At 41.1% G+C, this 17,337-nt stretch overlaps 1 protein-coding gene across 6 annotated transcripts in view; it reads left to right on the top strand.

Moving 5' to 3' along the window:
* Window positions 1–206: 206 nt before the first annotated feature.
* Window positions 207–17,337, top strand: part of otud7b (OTU deubiquitinase 7B) — a 48,658-nt gene continuing 31,527 nt past the window's right edge. For all 6 annotated transcript variants that reach the window (XM_050046283.1, XM_050046282.1, XM_050046280.1 and 3 more), the window contains exon 1: window positions 207–401. The gene's annotated coding sequence lies outside the window, so the exon portion shown is untranslated. The remainder of the gene's footprint in view (window positions 402–17,337) is intronic.

The raw sequence follows: 17,337 nt of genomic DNA, 5'->3' as shown, positions 1-17,337 counted from the left end.
ACAAAACCCGTTGCCCTTTATTTTTCTGCAGCCAATTGGCAGGCGAATGATTTGCACTCTGTCGTCCTCATTTGGTGTTTACTCTATTGGGGAACATCAGTCAAAGACCCCAGGAGTCGCCATTGGTTCTTATACATGTCAATGAAATAGCCTCTCCTCTCTGATTGGCTGATCTCAGCGGGGGGCGGGCTCAACTCTTCGGTTGACGTTGTTGTTGTAAGTGGTGGAGAAATTACTTTGTCGCTGGTGGTCCGGTTTGGGATTTTACGCGTAGTTCCACCAGTGAAGATGCTAAAAAGTTAGGAGGTGGTGTTCTTGGAAACGTATATGCTGCTCTCAAGTCGGTACTTGCTGGAAAACTACACGGGACGATGAAAAAAACATCCGCGAGGCCGTTAAAGGTAAGCAGTAAAGGGATACTCCAGCTACTAGCGTTAGCTAACGTTAGCTGCTGATTAGCCAGGCTTGAAGTAGCCACTTGCTAGCCAAACGTTACGGTTCGGTCTACTTACTGAAAAATACTAAACACTTAAATGCAATAGGAATTCATGCACACGTATAGCAGCTTCCAAAAGATGCAATTAAATAGTCTGTAACGAGAAAATAAAGTTATTAGGTTGACTGTGAACGGTGCATAAACCCCATGCGTTTGAACGGCTCAAATGCGTTTATGTAAGCATGTGTATTGTTCGTTGATATGTTGTTTCAAAGAATAGTCGTAGCCATAATAGCTGGCTGAGAGTCAACGTTTAGGACAAGCCATCATCAGCAGCATAACTATGCATGTATCAAGCAGGTTGGCGAGCTGAATTGGGTGCAGAACATTATATTAGCTTTAGGAGCTGTCACATAATAGCTGTGCAGGGTAAACACTGCATTGTAAAGTTGTGCTGAATGAGAAATCAGATCTATATTTAAGCTTTTATCAGTTATGTTTCTGCCTTTATAGTTATATGGTATGAGCTAGCTTTGTAATAGCTGGCAGTCACGATTCAGATTATCCGTGCCCGGTTTTTATTTAAGGTGCATGTGTGATGTAACATTTACTCAAAGCACCTGCTTGGAGAGAAATCTTTTGAGTTCACGGGTTGTATTTCCTAACTTCTAATTAAAATAACCGGTTACATGAAGCTAACGTTGACGGATCGAGTGAGTCAAGTCAGCAACGCGACATCATTTGTTCCCAGACGTTGGTGCCAGAGCTGGCTGGTCACTCGGTTCACTGTTCCCTGTGCTGGTTTTGAAACTAGGACTTGGGTTATTTGCTGTCATTTCCCACATCGACACGATTAGAGAGTGTTGCGTTACACTTTGCCTTGAATTATTCAGGTCTTGTATTTGTGGGCTCTTTTGTTGCTGGGACAGACAGTCAACATGAAAAGTAGGACAGGGGGACCAGCTCCTCACAGCACTTGTCCCACATGGACTGTGTATGTTTAAAAAGCCATATCCTGTTGTAAACACGCAGCAGCAAGTGGGAACCTCCACTTTTGAGGTTGATGGGATCTAACGAAGATAGGTGTTGTGAAGTGGGGAAGATGAAGTGCATCCAGCCCTCCCACCTGTACTCATTCCTCCAGTGGCAGTGCAGGGTGATGTTTGAAATGCAGCACACACAAACCACTGCCTTGCAAAGAAGACTGTTGATCAGTAGCAGTGTGGAAAGTTGACTGAACTACCAGCTTAATGCTCCTAAATATGGCTGGTGGGTTTGCCTGCTCCTCCAGTCACCATGGCAGGTAATCAGGCATGATCGTATAGTTACAGGTCTGGGATCTACATGTACTGTGAGATTTTCGTACCCCAATACTCCATGTCTGAGAAGGTGTGTGAGGCGGCGGTGTCAGGCTTCATTATGCAAGTTCTCAACACTTCAAGGAACATACTGATGCATACAGCAGCTCAGGGAACACCTCAGGCAAGTATTTTAAGCAGGGTGTAGCATCCGTCCCTATGCAGTTCAGACTCCAAACTAGCGGGGTGTAAAAAGAAAAATATAGTGATTATATTTAAATATTTACCAGTCAATACAGCAGGAACACTGTGTAAATAATTAGATGATTAGAGCTGGTTTATGAATGCTTGAATGGCCCTATAAGTCAGTGCACAAAACAGCCAGTAGATAAATCCATTCACAACCTGCTCCCACAGGCACAGAGCACGGCAGAATATTTTCAAACCCTTTGTGACACTTAGTTAAAACCATTTGAATCTGTTGATCGAACTCAAAATGTGTGGCTTGGTATTTGCAACTTATCATACAGAGATCTCCAGCAGCATTCAAATGCGCTGCGGTAAGCATTTCACAGTAGCCTTGGTTGAAAGTGATACGGAAGAGACGGGTGATGAGAATGGTAAAATGTTTCCACTGTTATCTTAAAGGAATGCTTCACCCGCTAAATTAGCATTTGTAAATTAATTCGTCATGCTGTGTTACCTTGAATTCGTGAAGAAAACTTTTTTCCCATGCATGCCTCCACGGAAAAAGACAAACATATGAATGTACTGACTGACTGGGGATCACGTTTAGCAACAGCGAACAAACTCACACTCCACTTGTGCTGTATTATCCAGGTCTCATTTATCCAGTCGTATGCTCACATGCATTTTCGCAAAACAGATTTTAGTATTGGAGGCTTCAAAGAGAATAGATAAGTTTCTCTTTCAGTTCAGATCCAAAAAGTAAGATTGCATGTGTTTGGAAAGAACTGAGCATATGATTGGATAAATGGGATTTGGATTATACTGCATACTGCTGCAGCAATTCATGAACTAGCTGTCAACTGTTAAATTAATTGACAGCTAGTTTAACAGTCGGTTTATTAGTTTGAAGAGTTTTTAAGAAACAAAAAGTCAAAAATTCTCTGATTCGATCTTCTTAAATGTGTACATCTTCTGGTTTCTTTACTCCTTAGCCACGATAAACTGGATATGTTGCACTTTGAAAAACAGTGGCAGACATTTTCACCATTTTCAGACACTTTATAAACCAAACAACCAATCGATTTATCAAGAAGGTGATCAACAGATTGATTGACAATGAAAATACTAGTCGTTGAAGGCAGCCCTTATACACCTCGAATTGTGAGAGAGTTTGTTAACAAATGATTTGATACAGTTTTGCTGTTGTTAAACACGTTCCCCAGTCAATCAGTAAATCAATATGTTCACTGTTTTCTATCGAGGCATGCAAGAAACACAAAGTTTTCTTCAAGGTAACATGGCACGACGAAATGATACACAAATGGTCATTTTGTGGGTGACGTATTCCTTTAAATGATCAGTAATGTTTAGGCACTTGTAATGCCGAGGCTTGTCATCTTGAAGTTGCAAAATAACCAGACCTGGTGGCAGTGGAGATTATTGTCACACTGTTTTGATGTGACACATAGCAAAGTTATATGATTACACAATAGAGGGTAGAGCAGCAGTGAACCAATTTGAGTCTCACTTTATAGTCTCACAAAACAGGCAGTTGGTTTAACTTGGGAAAAAGGTCTCGTCTGGAGGTTTGTGTTACTATCTTAACTATCTCTCATATCTTTAACATGGCTCTTACAATCTGTTTATGTGCTTGGCGGCTGTGGCTGTTATGACCGCATTGGTGTATATAGTGTTTCACAGGGTAACCATGCTGCTTCAGCAGTGCAGAGGGCATGAAAATTTAAATTCGTCTCTCGCTGGGCTCTCCCAAACAGCTGCTCACTTAGTGTGTGTGTGTGTGTGTGTCCAGGATCCAGTGTCAGTTTCAGAGCCAGGCCCATTTGGCCGTGGAGGTGTTCCCATAGGATTTCTCAAACACGGTCAGATTAATAAGTAAGTAGATGAGTGCTTCTTCGGGTTAGTAGGACAAATGCATGACTTTTGTGTCAAGTGTACATGTTCCACTCAGTTTTGCAGCAGCCCAGAACAGGCAACAGATCCACGTTCCTGCTTCTTTTAAGACACTTTGCTGCTTTTATTATTGTCAGAATGAAAATATAATGCGTCATAAAACTGGCATCCATACAGCCGTGCATCTGTGCTCTTATCTCCAAGCGGCACTGTTCAGAAAGACGGGAGCAGATGTGATACGAAAGGGAAAACTACCTTAGTCCCCACAGTGGCACAGTGAGACGGGGATCAATAGGTGGCTTGTCTCCACGAGGCCTCTGTGTCCAGACAGCAACTCATAAAACTCTTTGGAGCCCCACCCTCCCCTGGCTGCCAGTCTTGTGACACAGCACCCAGCCAGTGCCCAGGGCTGTTTGTGTCAGGGTGGAGAGACCTAGACCTGAGGCGTCTACCTGGGGTGCCAGCAGCTGCTTGACTGTAAACATGTTGTAGATAGTAGGCCTACGATGAAGTGGATTATATCAAGATAGTTGACACAGTTGTTATCACAGTAGAAGTGCCTGTAAAGTATAGGAACACCGATAAATCCTTATGGTACCAGCTGAGCAGCCATAATCCCATACAGTATGAGATGGCACTCCCACAAGAGACACTATGGTAATGAGAGCTTGCTGTATCAGTTACTGTACGCTTCCCTCTACATGCAGAGCAGGGTGGGGAACTGATCATTACACTTGCCACCCGTCAAAACCTCACTGTTTTATCCCCTCTGTCAGAATTTGTGGCACATCTTGTCACACAACTGTTACATATATAATTGCCTAATTACAAAAAGGACTTACATTTCAAAGTGAATAAATTACCATAGCAAATATGGCAGCAGAGGTTAATCATTTTGGGTTTTATTCCAGCGAGCAGTATTTTTCATCGTCTGTAGTGTCTGTCACATCGCTGCTTGTGACTGCTGTTGCCTTTTTCTCAATTCTGTCTGTCAGCTTTGCTGTATTTTATGTCACATGTGAAGATTTCCTCCCTTATGTTGAAATAATTTAGCTGCACCTGCAGTATAAGGTGGGTGATTTGCCTTAAAACAATATCATGATATTTCAGGGTAGTTGTGAGGTAATAATGTTTTTAATGTCTTTTTGGTTGTTTTGGACTTAGAATAAGCTGTTGTACACCTTTCCCATAATTCCTTGCTCTATTTGTACTCAAATCTGTGAAATAAGTTTGTTGTATTGCATCTCCTTCTTCCATTGCTCATGTTACTATGGTTCAGGGTGTCTGCAGGTCCTTGAAAAGTCTTAAAATGTCTTGAAAACATCATTGAATTGTCTTAAATTTGAATTTGTGAGGTCGTAATTGCCACAAACATTTTATGTTAATTAATTGATCTATCTTTTAATGTCTTTTTGTCAAAATTAGTCGAGCTCTTTTGTGTGAAACTCCACATTTCTGATGTCACTAGTCTTTAATTCTACCACTTAACCTTATGCTGTTGTTTTACTTTATACTAGCACTTATCTGTTGGCAAAATCTAACCTCTTATAATTAATTCCTACATAAAATCTACCTCTACAGAACCACGTACATACTTAACTTTATACTTACCTGCAATGCTTGAGTAAGAAGAAGATGATTTGTCCAAAAATCACTCTTAAACTTGGTTAAAAATGATCGTTAAATGTCTTAAAATAATTAAATTTAAGTGTGATATATATATATATAGACCCTGATGGTTTCTTGTTGGACCTTATTTATATCTGAACCCTTTCCACACCTTCACTTTCCATTTTGGTAGCAATGTTACTTTGCTATCAGTAGGAATTGTTGTTGCTGCTGCTTTATGGAGTCAAAAAGTAATATAAGGAATTGCAATATCATGATATCGTTATATTTTTATTGCATAAAAATAGATTGTTTGTGATGTGTTTCTTTAAAAATAATGTGGTGTTTGCAAAACTAGTCTTATAGCTGATAAATTAATTGAATCCAGCCTAAAATGACCCAACTTTGTAGTGAAGTGACTTTGGGGTCTAAGTCATAGTAGCTGGTTGTTTTGAAAACAGACAGAGGCTCTAGAGGAGGGTTAGATTGGCTTGTATTAATACCTGTGTCTGGTAGACTTGATAAATTCACCAGCTATAGCCGAGGTCTGCCAACATTTGTTTAGGTGGTTATGTTTATTTCAAAGCATAATAGCTGGTGAATAATGAGACTTAGCTGCCACTTCAGCCCGTGGAGAGAGAAGTGTAGTTTCCTATGCAGACTAGAAGACATCAGTCCCTCCCGCCCTGCCCTGTTGATCCAGGACAGCGGGAGTAATCCCACACACAGCCCTGATGAGGAGCCTGTCACCCATGATGACATCACACAGGGAGTGACGTGAAGTCACCCTGCTGTGTACAGGGCCTGGCCTGCAGCACGTGGGGATTCACATGAGCATTAGTGCTGCCCGCCTTCAGAGGCTGGTGCCTGTTTAGCCACTGGCTTTAGATCTGGCCCGGCTTGGTTGGATTCACATTCAGGCTGATTTAGCAGGAGGAGATCTTGAACGGTTGAATCGGTGTCGAGCAGCGAGTTGTAGCTCCACTTTGTGTCTAAATTAAAGCATTTTTTTAAAGCTACAGCCATGCTTTGTTTTGCAGGAGTGGAACAAATTAAGTTAATTCTGAAACAGCACAGCCCAAGGTTCAAGTAGTGTCTAAGAAATGTCTCATATTCCTCAAGGGTTAATATGCAAATCAAAGCAGTAGTCATGTTGCCTGCCTTCTAAATGTGAATTATGTAATAGTAAGCTCATTGTTTGTACACTAAGCAAAAAGGATATTTTGGCATCAGTGCAAACCCAGAGACATTATTTGTCGTCAGTGTATAGTTCAGCCTATGAATATGCTTTAGAGCAGTGTGCAGGCTTTAGATCTATGTGTCTTTATTTTTTTATAAGTCTGGCTCACATTTAAATTGCATTACTGCATTTTTGTGTACTGTAGGGTTTGATGCGGATTCTTGAGTGTTTTTGAACGTAGCTTTATTTGGACAGCAATTCTCCATTTCAAAACAATTCATAAAAAAGCTTTTGGTTTTAGATCTTCAGTTCATTGTAGGGCTGCAACTAATGATTATTTATTTTCTCAATTTATCTGTCGATTATCTGTTAGTTTAATCGATGGGTTGTTTGGTCTATGAATGTAAGAAAATGGTTAAAAATGTAGATCAGTGTTTCCCAAAGCCCAAGATGATGTCCTCAAATGCCTTTTTTGTTGTCTACAACCCAAAGATATTGCGTTTACGGTAACACTGGAGTGAATAAATAAAACATTTGAGAAGCTGGAATCTGAGATTTTTGACTTTTTCTTGTCTTAAAAAATTACCCAAACTGATTAATCGATGATCAGATTAGCTGACTGTTAATTTAAGTTGACAATGAATCGATTAATCGTCGCAGCTCTCATTCATTGACATTTATCACATGAGTGGAGATGGTTTAACTGAAGTGCCTGGTGTAAACGGACCTGGTGGGAATGCTTTAGTATTGGCACTATGATTATTTCAATCATGTTAGGCATTACTGCAGAGTCACATTACATACTTTGTAGTTCACAGTTGAATTCTTTCGTCCTGAGCTAATAAAGAGGTAGGCAGTTCTCAGATGGATATAGAGGCTTGTATTTCTTCACAAAGGCTAGAAATCGATGAAGAGGCCGCCAGGGCTGAATGAGGACTTCTCACCCACAGAGTCTGGAGTTTAGGTTGGCAGCTTTCTGGAATACTGAAACCAACACATAATGTTCACCAAGTGAAGCAGTTTATCCATCGGCCTCCGTGCTGCTGTATTTGGGAGGCAGACCAACACTTTGCACTGGATGCTCTCTGCAGCAGCAGCAGCAGTCACTCTTAATATCTTGTTTTGGGTTTCTTTTCGTGCACGTCTCCGAAACAGTTCTGCATTGATGGCAGATTAGCTTCCACTTCGAGGATCAAATGCCCTCATTACATTTTCTGCTGTTTCAGGTGTCCACCGCACTGACACTGTGCACAATGTAATGTGGTCTCTGTGTGGAATGTGGGAATGCCGCTTATGGTCCCCTATAGCCCTCTCCACAGAAGCCTGCTTCATGCGGCTGTTAATTAGCACTCCTTGACTGGTGATTACTGGGCCTGACTGCGGTGACATGCTCCGGGCACAGACTGGGATCCTTGAAGGCCAGCTTTAATAGACTGCCTAATAAACCAATTTTACAGACAGACAAAAAGGAAGAAAACAAAACTGAGACTTAGAAGGTCCAGTGTTAAGGATTTAGGAGCATCTATTGACAGAAATGGTATGAAATATTCATAACTATATTGTTATTAGTTTACAATCACCTTAAAGTAAGAATTGTTGTGTTTTTGTTACCCTGGAATGAGCCGTTTATTTCTGAATATGGAGCGGGTCTTCTTCCATGGTGTTTCTACAGTAGTCCAGAACGGACAAATCAAACACTGGCTCTAGATAGGGCCATTATTTTTTTTGCATTTTTGCGTTTTTACGTAGGCCACCATAGTTCTCCTACACGGGACAAGTTCCAGTTCTGCAACCTCAACACTAGATCCTACACACTGGACCTTTAAAGCAAGGGCTGAACGTGTATCTGTATATAGATAAAATTATTATCGCAATAGTTACCACACCTTTTTTCATTAAAATTATTACCTACATGGTAACACTTAAAACTCTTCCACTAGTCATTTAGGGTTTCAAGAAGTACTTCTCAAGACTGAATAAAAGACAGATTTGGTCATTTTTTAAATGCCATTTAGTCTTTGTGAGAATTTCATCTCATCTGTCGAGAGGACATAATAATATTTTCTCACTTATAGCTATCTTAAGCCTCACTGATAGGAACAAGGGACCAGAAATCACCAGCTGCTCTCAGATGATCCTGTTTCAGTAGAAAGTGTGTGGGAAGCCTGATTTATTTGTTCAACAAAAAGTTGTTGCGCCTACTGTATCCATATGGAGAAAAAGACCTCTGTTGATGGGATAATGTTTTGTCCTAAATTCAATTCCGAGCACGGCTTTTCTCCACTAAAATGTGAGATTGTGGCGGGTCCAGGCATTGGCATGCTGCGTGGTATTCAAGCCAACTTAGGGGAAGTGAATTCAGAGATCTCTGCTACATGCACTGCTACACCATGACATCAGCTCTCAGACACTTTGATAAACACTGGTGCTCAGAGGCTAATACTGCCCATTTCAGCTGGCTGGACTTGACTATTATGCTTTGCTCCAGTGAATATCAGCGAGAGTCCACATTTGGCTGAAAGGAACCACCATGAAGCACTCTAACATCCTCCACTGACTAGGTTATGTGTGAAGCCATGTCCCGTTCTCCGAACCAAAATTTGCATCTTGTCACCTGAACAGTGGGCACGCTGGAAGATGAGTTAACGTTAGTGATGGACAGATCGATTCTTTCGACCAGTTCCTTCGAGTTGATTCGTGTAAATGTTTCAAACCTTTCCAACCTGTCGAGATTTGATGCTTTTTGCAAAATATGGTGTCAGTTTCTTCATGACACTTTGTTATAGTACATCCTCGTTCGACAGCAAGGCTGCCTGCCCCACAAAACTTGTTTTCAGTGCATTACCAGTCATGTGTCAGAATATAATATGATATATAATATGAGTTCCTTTATTTCGTGGTTCACGTTATCAGTTTTCTTTGCTCCTCCCAAACAGCTTCACCATTTCATCCAAATATGGTAACATTTGGCTCCAACAAACCGAGATGGTGATGGCTGAAATGCTGAACTGAAGTCTTCGAGAGTCCGCAAACCAATGGGTGACATCATACTAGCAAAGTCCGTTATTTTATACAGTCTACCGTGTTGTTTCAACGCTCTGAGTAATCAAATACAACACATCTTCTCTGCAGTAAGCTCATTAACACACTGAAGTCAGAAGAACGACCATCCAAGGCGAGTGTGAATGCACCGTTGGCCTTTGCTGGCGGAGGTCTCGACTCAAGTCTGATCTAATAGGTCCCTGCTTGTTCCTTGCTGCAGTACATAACAACACATTACGAATTCATGAGTGCTCAGACATGTAACGCGCTGACCCGGTACAACCGGACGCTACAAAGAGTTGTTAAATAAGATTTGTTTGTTCATTTTTAGTGTGCGTGACATTTAACCTGACTTGAACACATCCTGCTGTCTGTAAATGGGTGTCCGCCCTAACTCTGCTCGCTGTGTTTAGAACAGTGCAGTCCCAGGGATATCATTATCTTAATGTCAATGAAAATGATGCCATAACTGGGCGGGTACTTCGGTGTCATGCTTTAAGAGAGCACACTGCGTCACCTACTTATGACGGTCATTAATTAAGGCATTAGGCGTTCACCAGGGCGTTTTGTTCCTGACGATGTTTAAATGTTGGTTGTTGGCTGTTTCTGAACTCTGCACAGTGCAGTGTTTCTATGTTTAAACTGTGATTATGAGAGGATTATTTTTAGACCATCTGAAACAGGAGGTTGCTCTAATTCTAGCAACTCAGAGATTAGGTGGTGATTCTCTGTATGCATTGGTACTGTAGTTTTGCTTACACAGTTGTTATTGCTCCGGTTTAGATGTGAGGATAGATAGTCTGAGCTAGCAGTCTAGTGTGGCATTCAGGGGCTGTGTCCTTTTAAGAACAATAGTAATAATAAACCCAAACCACAGTGAAAGCTCTTTTTTTCTTATTCCTCGTCTTGCATTTTTGGATCAGATGATCTTTATTCAGTTGCAGTAGCTCACTCATAAACTTCAAAGCTACTGCGACGTGAAGTTAACATGTCTTTTGGCTCTTTACACTCCAAACAATAAACCGAGGTCACATTCGTGATCTGTAATCAGATCTTGTTTTCCTCACCTTGTTTTGCCTTGAGCTCTCACGGAGAAAAAGACTGGTTGCTGAGTTCACATGGATCAGGTTTAGATGTTTCTGAGCCAGCATGCAGGACGGACGGGGAGGCCGCGAGAGGGAAGTTAGACTTGGCAAATTTTTGTGTGATGACTGGACAGCTTTTGGACTGGACCAGCTCGAGTGGCATGGCCTCCGAGAGGGCAGGCACAGTGTGGAATCTCTGACATCAGCTGTGTGTGCATTCATACTGGTGTTGTCTTACGCATTACACACACAGACGCCCACAGCTGGTGGTCAAACCTTCATCAGGGCTGGAATGTGCATGCTACGTGTTTCACACTGCAAAATGTTATCCATTATAATAATAATTATATACCTGCTTGAGGAATTTTCTGAAGCATGTTTTGGTGTCCTTGTAGGGAGGCTGAGCTTTTCCTACTTTTCTGAAATTTTAATTCCCTCTTGTTGGTAAGTTCTTAGGAAACTTGACACTTCTTACAGTGTAGACCGAGGCAAGTGGTGAAAGATAATTATTGTCCTTATTTGGGAAGAAGATAACCAGTTGCTGCAGCTGCATCAGGGTTCTTTGCTCCACTAAAGACAAAAGCTTTCTTGGATTCACATGAAGAAGCATTTGTTTTTCTAGCTAATGGACTTGAAACGGCCCACTAGTTCCTATAATTCACATGCCAGCAGCGGCTCTGTGGATGTTGTGTTTTGCTGCAGGTTAGTGGGTTGTATTGATTTTCCTACAATGACCAGTTTATTGGTATATTTCCTTTTGTCCAGGGAAATGGCCACACTCTAATTTACTGTATTGATTTTTGAGATGTAAACCAATAGCAACTGCAAGCACCCGTCCCCTCCTTCAGTACTGATCAAGCACATGTGCTCAGTGGATGAATTAGTGAGGCAGCGGTTTTCAGACAGAACAGGAAGTAATGTTTAGCAGCTTAAGTTTTGTGTTGTTTGCTCTTACTTTACGGAGAACCTTTGAATTTCTTTTCTATGAAAGCATATTAGGGCGTGTTTATATCAAGACGTGTTGTGATCCAATCAATCAAAGCACTTGTCGAGGTAGTCTGGGACACATTTGACCACATATCTTTTGCAGTGTAAACACTTATGCATCCTGATTCAGCCCAACAAGGACTACATCTGTGCAGGACGTGGGGGTTGTTTTGGTGACAGCACACTAAGGCTCTATAACTTTCTCGTTCTACGACAAATTGGACGAAGTGTTGAGTGACCGTCTATCGTTTTGCCCTATGGATGGAGAAAGTGTTGAATTCAGCTGACAGCGATATCTTCATCTGTACTGACTAGCAAGCAGCTAGCGAGAGTGTGGATGTAATAATTCTGTGGTGGGCCTTTTGATCTTCTTGTGTAAGTGACGAAAGCCAGTAACGAAATCTTAACACAAGTTGTCAGTTGTCAGAACGTCCGTGTCTCGGCTGGATGCTTGTTAATACCAGGTGTAAACAGGCTCTGAGTTAAAGGTGCTTTATAAATCAGTTTATTATGACATTGAGAGAGGAGCAGAAGCATTGATTTGCTTTGCTGCACAAACCTCTCTCTGCAGCGGCCTTGTATAAGCCCGAGGGGGTATTTACAATGCAATGCTTATCATATGCTTTAGCATAGCCCTTGGAAATGAATGTGCCTACGTAACACTGTTCCATACGGTGCATCCAGTTGCCCTTGAAGACAACTGATGTTGCAGAAAATGACAAAATTGGCTGAGATATCTTCTGCTTTTTCTTCATAGACGGAGCAATTTCTCTAAGCCATAAAAACGTATATTTATCATGTTTTTTATTTTTTTTGTCAACCACAACCATGTCTGTAAAGAAAGCCCAGCCCTATAGAATTAGATTACGCTATACCAAGCAAGGATTTTGCTTTGCTGTGCTCTGATGTGCATTTTCTCGTCCAAGGCTGTAGGGTCCACTGATTCTTTTTTCACCCCCTTTGTTTTTTAGTTCAAGAGGGCCTGACGCAGTGCATCCTATAGCTGAGATTCATTCTGCTTTATGTGCAGTACTGCCTTTGTGCTGCTCCATTCAGCTGAGAGAAACTTTAGAAGAACTGGGTAAAGGGCTTGGTTTCCCTCCGTTCCTTAGCCAGACAGCGATCAGCCTCCTCCCCAGCTGTAGCTCTCAGTGTTATGTAATGAGTCAGTGTAGGCTGACTGGGCTCAGTCAGTAACCAGATTACAGCACTCCACAGATAAAGACAGCTGAAGGACAGCCATTTCACCACACCTTTGTTTTTCTTCCTCTTCTGGTTTTCTTCAGTAGTAATGTGTTAAATGTGACTGATTGTTCACAGCAAACTAAGCCCTGTTTCTGGAGCATTTAATAAAACGCAGGCCTTTGACTCACCGTGAAGGGGAATCAACAAGGAAGCGTTTTCTCTTTCCATTCCTACAAGTCTTATGCATGTCTGTCTGTGGTTTCAAAGACAATAAGCTACGCCTATCGCAGACATTCAGAGCACTTAGACTGACAGCTCTGATAACATCAGACTGATCGAGACTTAAGTGCGTCAATCGTGGAGATTTAAGTCTCTCCAAATTCCCCTCATTTACTGTCAGGAAGCCCGACTGATACTGGATTTTTGGGCTGATTATTTGAGAGTATTAGAAATATTCAAGAGCGATTGCACATATCAAACAAAAAACCTAAAAGGTATTCCTTAGATTTGTTTTCAAAGGATTGTGACCAAAAAAAATAGTAAGCAGGATATTTTATAGTCAAAAAATGAACTTGTACTAGAGGTACTGAATTTCTGAATTAACCTACTTTGGCATATCTGTACTACAATTTTTAGTTACGTCTTGGCTGATATGATATATCTGCAACATATCTGTGGATCTATTGGTCTAGCTCTAGCTCTCAATCCCCATTTTTCTGTCCAAAGGTTTAGCTTTCTGTCCCTCCATCATTCATAGATGGAGCACCGGGGCAGCACTTATCACTCCTGCTACACCAGCCACACTGCCCTCCCCTGTTTGCTTACTTTATAACCTTTATCTCAGTACTCATATGGTATTTGAGAGGCTGAGAGGGTGTGTTGCATTTGTTGAGTTCACAGGAAAGGTTTTGTGATTGAACTAAAATAGAACTGACAGAATCACAGAGGTGGTCATACATCATGTCCGGACCATTAAAGGGAAGCAGAACAACGCAGTTGGCCTCATTTGGTAAAGTCCCACTACAAACTGTGCTGATGGTTAAATAATTGTCAGGCTCTGAGTCATTCTGAAGTATCTATTCAGGAGATGTGTACTCCTCGTCTTTGACCCCAGTGCCTTTCCCTCTTAGCTCATGTTTCGCACGCTGAATGTAACCTTAGTGAGCCAAACATGAAGTGATGAAACTCCTCACATGTAAACACATCACAGTAACCCTGTTTCCCTTGTTCACAGAGACTTACCACAGCTATACCTGGCTCGGTTATTCAGGCATGTGGAGAAGCAGGCTCTGTGGAAAGCACAACCAGTGTATAAAACTATAATACCAAAACTCAAAACACAAGATATAATCCTACATTAATTGACACACATTTTATGCACAGAAAACACAATTGCCTGTCTGTGCAAGTCACTTAATCTTAATAATTTACATCTATAATGTCTTACAGCAGCAAAGAAGAGTGATATTCAGTTATTGACAAACACTAATGCTCAGATTCCTTCTATATCTGTGACTATTTAAAGTCACAGTGACAACCGACGTTAGTTAGGACGAGGTCTCTCACTATAATTACATCATTGAATTGTCATAAGATATGTGGCCATGACCTCACTCATTTTGCTAACCTCAGTGTTGCCTATAGTGTTTACACAAGTGTCTGTTTGCTCAAGACGCCAGAATAAACAGCAGGGTTTTGCCGACCATTATAAGATTTGGGCGTTGTGATTCTCCCTTTGTTTCTCTCCACCCGAGCATACTTACGCAAGTCTGAATAGAAATATAACAACATTTCAAAGACAGCTCTATGTAGATTACCAGTAGCCTTCAGCTGCAGTTTTGGAGTGGAAGAGGCTCAGTGCTGCTTGTCGTTAGCTTTCCAACCAGTGGCATTGAGTTATAAAGTACTTTGTAGGTTTACCCTCCAACAACTTTATCGTCCACCAGCAAACTGCCCCGGCCGTTCATCCCCAGGAGCCAACTGCAGCACATCGGCCGGATTATGGAGATGACTGTGGTGTTCCTGGAGCTTTGATAAGATTGTTTATTATTTGCAAGATGCTTTGCTTGGTTTTGTTTTTGTTGGCCAAATTTTCTATTAAGTCTCAAACTGTGTAATTTTTGGCTACTCCTATAAAGGTATTACAATTTTATGTGTACTTTTTAAAAACTATTTTAGGTCATGTTTAGACGAAAACGATCCGCTAAAAACGGAATCATTTCTCATTTTCATTTTGAAAAAAGTTCCGCGTTCAGACGACAAAAATGACCAAAAACGCTGTAATATACATGCCAGGCCAGTAGTTGGCGGTGTGACTTTGTAATGAAACAACATGCGCCTGCACACATGCGCTTCCATCTACAGAGCTGTGATAATAAACAAACAAAATGGCGACTGCACGAATGTTTGTCTGGACGAACGATAAGGTGGAGTTGCGACAGTAAAGCTACACTTTGCTGGAGAAGTGATAAATTCAATAGGGTGAGCAGCACAAACAGAGCTCGGGAGTTCGCCATCGTTGTTGTGATGGTCGACTTTCTCGCACATGCCTAGTGACTGGAACTGTAACGTGCATTTGCGAAAAAGTCTCCGTTTTCAGAGGAACTGCATATTGCAAGTTTACATGACAACAGAGACGCACTTTGGAACCCGTTTTCGAAACATTGCGTTTTCAGGCACCCAAAACACTGCTGTCGTGTAAATGATCAGCCAAAACGCAACTTAAGTTTACCGTTTTCGCATAAACAGGACCTTCAATTTTTTAAGTATTCCAATCTGAATATTCTTAAGAATTAAAAGTTAATGGCTCTTTAAAAGGGTGTACTATAGAATGGCCTCAAATTGACAGAAGTATTGTATCATTATTATTTCTGAAACGATATATCATTTAACAAATGTAGTTATTGTGACAGGCCTCGTGGTGAATCTTCCCACTTGTAAAAATGTTGCACTGACCTGTTTCGCTCATTCGCAGACTCTCTCTGTAGGTATACATGGATTAGTTAAACTGGCATGTGGAGAAGCAGGTTCAGTGAAAGGCACAACCAGTGATTCACACGTAAATAAAAGTGTAACTCCATTAACAAATCTTAAAATATAAGATCTGAAGCCTGGCCTGCACCCTGAATCCTAACTTGAATTCACATATTTTAATGGACAGAATAACAGAATTGGCTGCCCGTACATTAAAGTAAACTTAACTGTTTGCATCTACATGCCCGCAAACACAGGAGCAAAAAAGTATTCAAATAAGTATGTTGCTCATGTTCCCTCTTTTATCTCAGACTATTTAAAGTCACAGTGAAAACGGAAGTTAGAGCATCGTTAGCTTCTCCCAATGTGACGTATTTATGGAGTATGTGGGCGAGTGTCTTAAACGGGACCGTGGCTTTACAAATAGAACACAATACAGAGCAGTGGAGACATACGGAGCTCAGGAGCAGCAGGACTGTCGGCCTCCACCCGCACCTTTGAAAATTAATAAATTAAACCTCATCCACAGTCTGTTGAAATGTAAACAAAGGTTTAGTTAGCTGATATCCAAACACACACCTTCTTCTAGATGTTGCTCTGCTTGCTACCCACAAACAGTCAGCTGCAGTTTTATATGGTGGGTGGGGTTAGCGAGCACCCCAGACTGCATTTGATTGGATATATATATGTAACCATGCCTGAGATCAAGATGAGTCATGAGAGAAGAGAGTGATTTTGATGTGAAATACTCAGTGTTTTTATAGTAAAGTGTTAAATTGCAGTATTAAAGCTGTCACTCCTCTACCCTGGAAATACAGTACGGCAAGAGTCTAATCTATTGTTCTGATTGGTCGTAGTGTTATCCAATTGCGTGCAGTGATATTTTCAAATGCATGCTTGGTGCCACCCCTCGAGTTGGGCCATTTTCATTACTCACAGCCAGACCCTAAATCTTTCTAGATTTAACGGGTGAATTTTTACATCACTCATGTTTTAATAAGGCTTAAAGTTAAACACAATTAAAGGCGGGGCAGCTTTGATAGTGTTCTCGGCTTCTCAGTCAGATTTACCCCTCACTCATCCACAACTCCAACCTCTTGTCCAAATACGGTCATGGTGACATCACGGTGGCTACTAGGGCTGTACCCAAATATTCGGATATTCGTTTCTATGGGTAGGTATTCGTTATGAAAATTTGGTATTCGATATTCGTTTTTTTTTTTGTTTTGTTTTGTTGTTGTTTTTACTTTTTTTTAATTATTATTATTTTATTTTTTTTACATATTTTTTGGTGCTAAATGTAGTCTTTTTGTTGTTGGTAAATGTAGGTTATCAGTAAAAATCAAAACTTTTAAATTGCATCGTTAAAAATGTGAAAATATAGTATCCTACCAACGGAGCTTGTGTGCACGGCAGGATTGAGCGCATCCGTCTGAGGCTGTG

This window comes from Epinephelus moara, chromosome 6 (assembly GCF_006386435.1).
Source record: "Epinephelus moara isolate mb chromosome 6, YSFRI_EMoa_1.0, whole genome shotgun sequence".
Lineage (NCBI taxonomy): Eukaryota > Metazoa > Chordata > Actinopteri > Perciformes > Serranidae > Epinephelus > Epinephelus moara.
This window is presented reverse-complemented; position numbering and strand designations above follow the sequence as displayed.